This window comes from Ambystoma mexicanum, chromosome 1p (assembly GCF_040938575.1).
Source record: "Ambystoma mexicanum isolate Mex_15411 chromosome 1p, UKY_AmexF1_1, whole genome shotgun sequence".
Lineage (NCBI taxonomy): Eukaryota > Metazoa > Chordata > Amphibia > Caudata > Ambystomatidae > Ambystoma > Ambystoma mexicanum.
The window spans coordinates 3144483-3154064 of NC_090921.1; the positions used below are offsets into that span (position 1 = coordinate 3144483).

The following is a 9582-nucleotide window of genomic DNA, read 5'->3' on the forward strand; positions in this document are numbered from 1 at the left end:
GCCTCCTTTTGTTTCTGAGTAAATAGCCATCACCCAGCATGAAGCCCCTGCGCTACTCACGCTGGCTGATGGCTATTTACTCAGAAACAAAAGGCGTGCTGGGCAGTTCAGACCTCCTCCTGTTTCAGAGTACAGAGCCATCAGCAGCAGGCATCACTTTCATTCAAGGAGCCTGTGGTAAAGCATTGCAGCATGTGGCTCCTTGAATGAAAAGGCTGCCTGCTGGGTGTGAGCTGTGGCATACTGGTGTCACACCTTTGCTCCGCTTAGCCGCTTCTTTTGTTTAAAAGGAGGGGCTGGGCGCATTAATGGTAATAATGCCAGTGCACCCCAGCTCTGCTTCTTTTAGCAACCCTCACCTCTTAGGCGAGGGGGGCTCTTGATGGGGGCGTGGACTAAGCACACCCATGCCTAGGCCACACCCCTAACGAGAGCCCCCCTCAATTTCTAATCCCACTTAAAGCACTGCTTAGAGTCACCTTGGAAGTGACTTTAGAATAGGTTGCCATAAGTAAGCCAAGTGGCAAATAACTTTGTGGTGCAAAATACCTAAATTGCACTAGTATTATATATGGAGCAACTCTATAGTCATTAGGCATTGAGGCTTGGCCAGGACAGCTGCCCCTCATAATGTAGCCTCGAGCGTGGAGTCTATAATGGCAGCAGTCCGTGGCAGCAGTAAACCTTCCCAAAACTGGTTGTAACTAGCCCAAAGACGACATCTTGTGCAAATGCTCTTATCCAGTGCATGCCAAAGAATGGCCTAGATGTCACCTGCTCCATCTTGTCAGGCGCGTCTCATGGGCTGCAAGTCGCCTTCCCATGTGCTGACCGCAGGCGCTAAGGGCTCAATAGGAATGTACTAAGAACATTGTTCTGCTGACAGCAGCTGCTAGTAGCTGTTGCTGTGCACGTGAGTATAAATGGCCGGTTAGCTCAGTTGGTTAGAGCGTGGTGCTAATAACGCCAAGGTCGCGGGTTCGATCCCCGTACTGGCCATACCTTTTTAAGTTTCCTTTTAAAATTGGAGCGTCATGAATGAAGAACTCTCATTGGACGAATATGAAATCTGTAAAATAATAAGCCGATGTGGAATTCTGAGTAATAGCACAATATAAGCAAAGACGTCCTATGGCTAAATCCAAAAACAGTTCTTTGGCTCCTGAAATGACTACATGCCCTAGTGCTGTAGCAAAAGGACTGCAAGAAGGCAGTCTATCCGTGGTCCTCCTCTTCTTAGCCGACGGTGGCAGCACAGGTATTTCCCGCCAGTCCCAAATTGATAACATCACTCCAAGTTTGCAGTGTGCTGACATCTCAGGAGTCTTCTGGCTTCTGAATTGTGGGAGTCGGATCACCCTGCGGGGAGGAGATGGGCCCAACATCGCAGCACAGCACCCCTCTGGCCCGCCATGGGTAACTTAAACTTTGGACACCCCCTGGGAATCCCCCCTTTTTTGCAGGTCCCCCATCAATCAAATCGCTGTGTACCAATCTTTCCTCTTGGTTTCCTCTACAAGGTCTCATTGTTTGGAATAGGTCAAGGACCTGCTGGGATATCCTATCAGCAGCATCCCTGCCCCACATAGCCGTGCCCAGCTTCTGATCCTGGCAAATGCTATGGGACCTGGGCAGTCATTGCCAAAGAATGGCAACTGATTGATTACCTGTGCAAATGATACCCATGCCCGGCAAATGTGTGAGTGCAAAGGCAATTGATTACAATTCCTGTAAATGGAGAAGGCAACTGGCAAATGATAACAGGGCTGTCACCCACTCAACTGAAAATGTTGCAGGCAGGAGGCATGACTGCGCAACGATGCTCAGTACGGCGGGGTAGAAGCGGCTTGGAATGGGGAGTAAGCAAGAGCACAACAAATCTCACAGCTTTGAGAGCAGAGAGTGAGTGTTTAAACAATCATTAACAGGCAGCAACCCCAAAGGGACGTCATTTCACCAAAATGCCAGGGGTAGCGGAAGTGACATCACACGACCCTTGACCCCCTGATGACATCACAGGAAGTGATGTCATTTGACCCCACCCTGAAGTGATATCGCAGGAAGCGATGGAACACAACCTTTCACCCGTTGACAAAACAGGAAGTGGCATCACATAGCATTGTACACCACGAAAAATATGGTTACAATATCACTATAGTGTGATGTACATAATGTGATGTACATTTCATACAAGAATGGATCGCCATATGTATTGTTAAGATCAGAGTGTATAGGCCCATATTCCCAAATTACTGTGAATGCAAGCAGAAGTCCATGACCAAATGATAATGATGTGTTATTATATAGCACTTACGCTTAAGCGCTTTATATTGTAAAAATATACACCCAATATCACCCAACATGTGTTGGTACTCATTTATCGACCTCAGAAAGATGAAAGGCTGAGTTGAGGCGTTTAAGAACAGACTAAATCAGTGACTCACCCCCTGAAGTGTGCCTGAAATAAACCTTTAATGAGTCTAGCAATGATTGTATAGCATTCCAGAAATACACATTATTTGGTATTCCTATTCTTTCTTATTTAGGGTCAGTGCTGAAAGTGTTAGACTTTTGGCACTCCTGTTCTTATTTTTCTTATTTTTTTTAACGGCCCTGAACAAGAAAGCCAGCCCCTCCAGAAGTAAAGAGCTACATGGTGCTGGCCACAGCCTAGGAGCTTGCATTACAAAACCCCCCCAAAAAAAAAAAAAAAAGAGAACTTTTTTCAAGAGGTTGCAAGGGAGAACACAGATGTTGCAAGGGAGACCTCAGAGGTCGCAGATGTGACCTCTAGCAACCCCCAACTGACGTCCCCGGGTACAGTGGCAGGAGACATCTCTACCCATATCAACATACGCCCCAGGGTGAAGACAAAGACTTAATTCTGGGCCAGATTTTACATGCCTCGCACCCCCAATGATTAATCTCTCTTTGTGAAACTAAATATCTTCAACATTGGGGTGGAAAATGGTTGCCATCGGCCAATGGAAGTAATACTAGATGAAGGAAGGGACATGCACCAACATTCAACCTGATGCCTCAGAGGAAGTCCAGTTTTTTGCAGCATGTGTTTGTGTGCATGTGTGTCTTGCAAGTCCCAGGTTTGACACCTGATAAGCTCGCCTAGTGGGTTAATGCACCTACCACAGCAATCTATATGTAACCTGCAGGCAACACATCCAGTTCCTGGTGAGATACACGGACAGAGGTGACTTCCCGGAAAAAAGACATTTCAAGGAGCATCATCAGTCTTTGATACTTAGAGGCAGAGCTTTAAGTGGGCTGGGGCTAGCATGGGCCGAGATCCGGCAGTCTCCAGAAAAGGCTCCTAAGCCGGGGCCCTGCCGGGGACTCACCCCCGACTAGACCCAGCCATGCTGACACCTGAGGCCGCCCGTGCAGCGGCTGCACGGTTACACAAGCTGCGTGCAGGTGTCAGCACTACGGATTAGAAAAAAAGTAATTGCCTTTTCTTTTTTTCTAAACCGAAGTGCTGTCACCTGCAAGCAGCAGGTGCAACCGTCCAGTGCAGGCTGCCTGGTGGCTCTGTACTCTGAAACAGGAGGAGGGCTGGACTGCCAGGCCTCCTTTTGTTTCTGAGTAAATAGCCATCACCCAGCATGAAGCCCCTGCGCTACTCACGCTGGCTGATGGCTATTTACTCAGAAACAACTGAGCAGAAACTGCTGGGCAGTTCAGACCTCCTCCTGTTTCAGAGTACAGAGCCATCAGCAGCAGGCATCACTTTCATTCAAGGAGCCTGTGGTAAAGCATTGCAGCATGTGGCTCCTTGAATGAAAAGGCTGCCTGCTGGGTGTGTGCTGTGGCATTCTGGGGTCACACCTTTGCTCCGCTTAGCCGCTTCTTTTGTTTAAAAGGAGGGGATGTGCGCATTAAAGGTAATAATGCCAGTGCATCCCAGCTCTGCTTCTTTTAGCAGCCCCCAACTCTTAGGTGAGGGGGGTTCTTGATGGGGGCGTGGACTAAGCACACCCATGCCTAGGCCACGCCCCCTAAGGAGAGCCCCCCTCAATTTCTAATCCCACTTAAAGCACTGCTTAGAGTCACCTTGGAAGTGACTTTAGAATAGGTTGCCATAAGTAAGCCAAGTGGCAAATAACTTTTTTTGCAAAATACCTAAATTGGACTAGTATTATATATGGAGCAACTCTAGAGTCATTAGGCATTGAGGCTTGGACAGGACAGCTGCCCCTCATAATGTAGCCTCGAGCGTGGAGTCTATAATGGCAGCAGTCCGTGGCAGCAGTAAGCCTTCCCAAAAGTGGTTGTAACTGGCCCAAAGACGACATCTTGTGCAAATGCTCTTATCCAGTGCATGCCAAAGTATGGCCTAGATGTCACCTGCTCCATCTTGTCAGGCGCGTCTCATGGGCTGCAAGTCGCCTTCCCATGTGCTGACCGCAGGCGCTAAGGGCTCAATGGGAATGTACTAAGAACATTGTTCTGCTGACAGCAGCTGCTAGTAGCTGTTGCTTTGTACGTGAGTATTAATGGCCGGTTAGCTCAGTTGGTTAGAGCGTGGTGCTAATAACGCCAAGGTCGCGGGTTCGATCCCCGTACTGGCCACACCTTTTTAAGTTTCCTTTTAAAATTGGAGCTTCATGAATGAAGAACTCTCATTGGACGAATATGAAATCTGTAAAATAATAAGCCGATGTGGAATTCTGAGTAATAGCACAATATAAGCAAAGACTTCCTCTGGCTAATGCCAAAAACAGTTCTTTGGCTCCTGAAATGACTACATGTCCTAGTGCTGTAGCAAAAGGACTGCAAGAAGGCAGTCTATCCGTGGTCCTCCTCTTCTTAGCCTGTGGTGGCAGCACAGGTATTTCCCTCCAGTCCCAAATTGATAACATCACTCCAACTTTGCAGTGTGCTGACATCTCAGGAGTCTTCTGGCTTCTGAATTGTGGGAGTCGGATCAACCTGCGGGCAGGAGATGGGCCCAACATCGCAGCACAGCACCCCTCTGGCCCGCCATGGGTAACTTAAACTTTGGACACCCCCTGGGCATCCCCCCTTTTTTGCAGGCCCCCCATCAATCAAATCGCCGTGTACCAATCTTTCCTCTTGGTTTCCTCTACAAGGTCTCATTGTTTGGAATAGGTCAAGGACCTGCTGGGATATCCTATCAGCAGCATCCCTGCCCCACTTAGCCGTGCCCAGCTTCTGATCCTGGGAAATGCTATGGGACCTGGGCAGTCATTGCCAAAGAATGGCAACTGATTGATTGCCTGTGCAAATGATAACCATGCCCGGCAAATGTGTGAGTGCAAAGGCAATTGATTAGAATTCCTGTAAATGGAGTAGGTATCTGGCAAATGATAACAGGGTTGTCACCCACTCAACTGAAAATGTTGCAGGCAGGAGGCATGACTGCGCAACGATGCTCAGTACGGCGGGGTAGAAGCGGCTTGGAATGGGAGTAAGCAAGAGCACAACAAATCTCACAGCTTTGAGAGCAGAGAGTGAGTGTTTAAACAATCATTAACAGGCAGCAACCCCAAAGGGACGTCATTTCACCAAAATGCCAGGGGTAGCGGAAGTGACATCACACGACCCTTGACCCCCTGATGACATCACAGGAAGTGATGTCATTTGACCCCACCCTGAAGTGATATCGCAGGAAGCGATGGAACACAACCTTTCACCCGTTGACGAAACAGGCAGTGGCATCACATAGCACTGTACACGAAACCACGAAACCACGAAAAATATGGTTACAATATCACTATAGTGTGATGTACATAATGTGATGTACATTTCATACAAGAATGGATCGCCATATGTATTGTTAAGATCAGAGTGTATAGGCCCATATTCCCAAATTACTGTGAATGCAAGCAGAAGTCCATGACCAAATGATAATGATGTGTTATTATATAGCACTTACGCTTAAGCGCTTTATATAGTAAAAATATACACCCAATATCACCCAACATGTGTTGGTACTCATTTATCGACCTCAGAAAGATGAAAGGCTGAGTTGAGGCGTTTAAGAACAGACTAAATCAGTGACTCACCCCCTGAAGTGTGCCTGAAATAAACCTTTAATGAGTCTAGCAATGATTGTATAGCATTCCAGAAAGACACATTATTTGGTATTCCTATTCTTTCTAATTTAGGGTCAGTGCTGAAAGTGTTAGACTTTTGGCACTCCTGTTCTTATTTTTCTTATTTTTTTTAACGGCCCTGAACAAGAAAGCCAGCCACTCCAGAAGTAAAGAGCTACATGGTGCTGGCCACAGCCTAGGAGCTTGCATTACAAAACCCCCCCAAAAAAACAAAAAAAGAGAACTTTTTTCAAGAGGTTGCAAGGGAGAACACAGATGTCGCAAGGGAGACCTCAAAGGTCGCAGATGCGACCTCTGGTGACCCCCAACTGACGTCCCCGGGTACAGTGGCAGGAGACATCTCTGCCCATATCAATATACGCCCCAGGGTGAAGACAAAGACTTAATGCTGGGCCAGATTTTACATGCCTCGCACCTCCAATGATTATTCTCTCTTTGTGAAACTAAATATCCTCAATATTGGGGTGGAAAATGGTTGCCATTGGCCAATGGAAGTAATACTAGATGAAGGAAGGGACATGCACCAACATTCAACCTGATGCCTCAGAGGAAGTCCCGTTTTTTGCAGCATGTGTTTGTGCGCATGTGTGTCTTGCAAGTCCCAGGTTTGAAACCTGATAAGCTCGCCTAGTGGGTTAATGCACCTACCACAGCAATCTATATGTAACCTGCAGGCAACACATCCAGTTCCTGGTGAGATACAAGGACAGAAGTGACTTCCCGGAAAAAGACATTTCAAGGAGCATCATCAGTCTTTGATACTTAGAGTCAGAGCTTTAAGTGGGCTGGGGCTAGCATGGGCCGAGCCCTGGCAGTCTCCAGAAAAAGCTCCTAAGCCGGGGCCCTGCCGGGGACTCACCCCCGACTAGCCCCAGCCATGCTGACACCTGAGGCTGCCCGTGCAGCGGCTGCACGGTTACACAAGCTGCCTGCAGGTGTCAGCACTACGGTTTAGAAAAAAAAATAATTGCCTTTTCTTTTTTTCTAAACCGAAGTGCTGTCACCTGCAAGCAGCAGGTGCAACCGTCCAGTGCAGGCTGCCTGGTGGCTCTGTACTCTGAAACAGGAGGAGGGCTGGACTGCCAGGCCTCCTTTTGTTTCTGAGTAAATAGCCATCACCCAGCATGAAGCCCCTGCGCTACTCACGCTGGCTGATGGCTATTTACTCAGAAACAAAAGGCGAGCTGGGCAGTTCAGACCTCCTCCTGTTTCAGAGTACAGAGCCATCAGCAGCAGGCATCACTTTCATTCAAGGAGCCTGTGGTAAAGCATTGCAGCATGTGGCTCCTTGAATGAAAAGGCTGCCTGCTGGGTGTGAGCTGTGGCATACTGGTGTCACACCTTTGCTCCGCTTAGCCGCTTCTTTTGTTTAAAAGGAGGGGCTGGGCGCATTAAAGGTAATAATGCCAGTGCACCCCAGCTCTGCTTCTTTTAGCAACCCTCACCTCTTAGGCGAGGGGGGCTCTTGATGGGGGCGTGGACTAAGCACACCCATGCCTAGGCCACACCCCCTAACGAGAGCCCCCCTCAATTTCTAATCCCACTTAAAGCACTGCTTAGAGTCACCTTGGAAGTGACTTTAGAATAGGTTGCCATAAGTAAGCCAAGTGGCAAATAACTTTGTGGTGCAAAATACCTAAATTGCACTAGTATTATATATGGAGCAACTCTATAGTCATTAGGCATTGAGGCTTGGCCAGGACAGCTGCCCCTCATAATGTAGCCTCGAGCGTGGAGTCTATAATGGCAGCAGTCCGTGGCAGCAGTAAACCTTCCCAAAACTGGTTGTAACTAGCCCAAAGACGACATCTTGTGCAAATGCTCTTATCCAGTGCATGCCAAAGAATGGCCTAGATGTCACCTGCTCCATCTTGTCAGGCGCGTCTCATGGGCTGCAAGTCGCCTTCCCATGTGCTGACCGCAGGCGCTAAGGGCTCAATAGGAATGTACTAAGAACATTGTTCTGCTGACAGCAGCTGCTAGTAGCTGTTGCTGTGCACGTGAGTATAAATGGCCGGTTAGCTCAGTTGGTTAGAGCGTGGTGCTAATAACGCCAAGGTCGCGGGTTCGATCCCCGTACTGGCCACACCTTTTTAAGTTTCCTTTTAAAATTGGAGCGTCATGAATGAAGAACTCTCATTGGACGAATATTTAATCTGTAAAATAATAAGCCGATGTGGAATTCTGAGTAATAGCACAATATAAGCAAAGACGTCCTCTGGCTAATGCCAAAAACAGTTCTTTGGCTCCTGAAATGACTACATGCCCTAGTGCTGTAGCAAAAGGACTGCAAGAAGGCAGTCTATCCGTGGTCCTCCTCTTCTTAGCCGACGGTGGCAGCACAGGTATTTCCCGCCCGTCCCAAATTGATAACATCACTCCAAGTTTGCAGTGTGCTGACATCTCAGGAGTCTTCTGGCTTCTGAATTGTGGGAGTCGGATCACCCTGCGGGGAGGAGATGGGCCCAACATCGCAGCACAGCACCCCTCTGGCCCGCCATGGGTAACTTAAACTTTGGACACCCCCTGGGAATCCCCCCTTTTTTGCAGGACCCCCATCAATCAAATCGCTGTGTACCAATCTTTCCTCTTGGTTTCCTCTACAAGGTCTCATTGTTTGGAATAGGACAAGGACCTGCTGGGATATCCTATCAGCAGCATCCCTGCCCCACTTAGTCGTGCCCAGCTTCTGATCCTGGCAAATGCTATGGGACTTGGGCAGTCATTGCCAAAGAATGGCAACTGATTGATTACCTGTGCAAATGATACCCATGCCCGGCAAATGTGTGAGTGCAAAGGCAATTGATTACAATTCCTGTAAATGGAGAAGGCATCTGGCAAATGATAACAGGGCTGTCACCCACTCAACTGAAAATGTTGCAGGCAGGAGGCATGACTGCGCAACGATGCTCAGTACGGCGGGGTAGAAGCGGCTTGGAATGGGGAGTAAGCAAGAGCACAACAAATCTCACAGCTTTGAGAGCAGAGAGTGAGTGTTTAAACAATCATTAACAGGCAGCAACCCCAAAGGGACGTCATTTCACCAAAATGCCAGGGGTAGCGGAAGTGACATCACACGACCCTTGACCCCCTGATGACATCACAGGAAGTGATGTCATTTGACCCCACCCTGAAGTGATATCGCAGGAAGCGATGGAACACAACCTTTCACCCGTTGACGAAACAGGAAGTGGCATCACATAGCATTGTACACCACGAAAATATGGTTACAATATCACTATAGTGTGATGTACATAATGTGATGTACATTTTATACAAGAATGGATCGCCATATGTATTGTTAAGATCAGAGTGTATAGGCCCATATTCCCAAATTACTGTGAATGCAAGCAGAAGTCCATGACCAAATGATAATTATGTGTTATTATATAGCACTTACGCTTAAGCGCTTTATATTGTAAAAATATACACCCAATATCACCCAACATGTGTTGGTACTCATTTATCGACCTCAGAAAGATGAAAG

The 9582-nt window shown here is 47.8% G+C and overlaps 3 non-coding genes across 3 annotated transcripts; all 3 read left to right on the forward strand.

Annotated features, from left to right (window-relative positions):
* The first annotated feature begins 925 nt into the window (after positions 1–925).
* On the forward strand, positions 926–999 carry TRNAI-AAU (transfer RNA isoleucine (anticodon AAU)). The gene has a single exon. It is a non-coding gene; the product is annotated as a tRNA-Ile (tRNA).
* A 3514-nt stretch (positions 1000–4513) lies between these two features.
* Positions 4514–4587, forward strand: TRNAI-AAU (transfer RNA isoleucine (anticodon AAU)). The gene has a single exon. It is a non-coding gene; the product is annotated as a tRNA-Ile (tRNA).
* A 3520-nt stretch (positions 4588–8107) lies between these two features.
* TRNAI-AAU (transfer RNA isoleucine (anticodon AAU)) lies at positions 8108–8181 on the forward strand. The gene has a single exon. It is a non-coding gene; the product is annotated as a tRNA-Ile (tRNA).
* The last annotated feature ends 1401 nt before the right edge of the window (positions 8182–9582 follow it).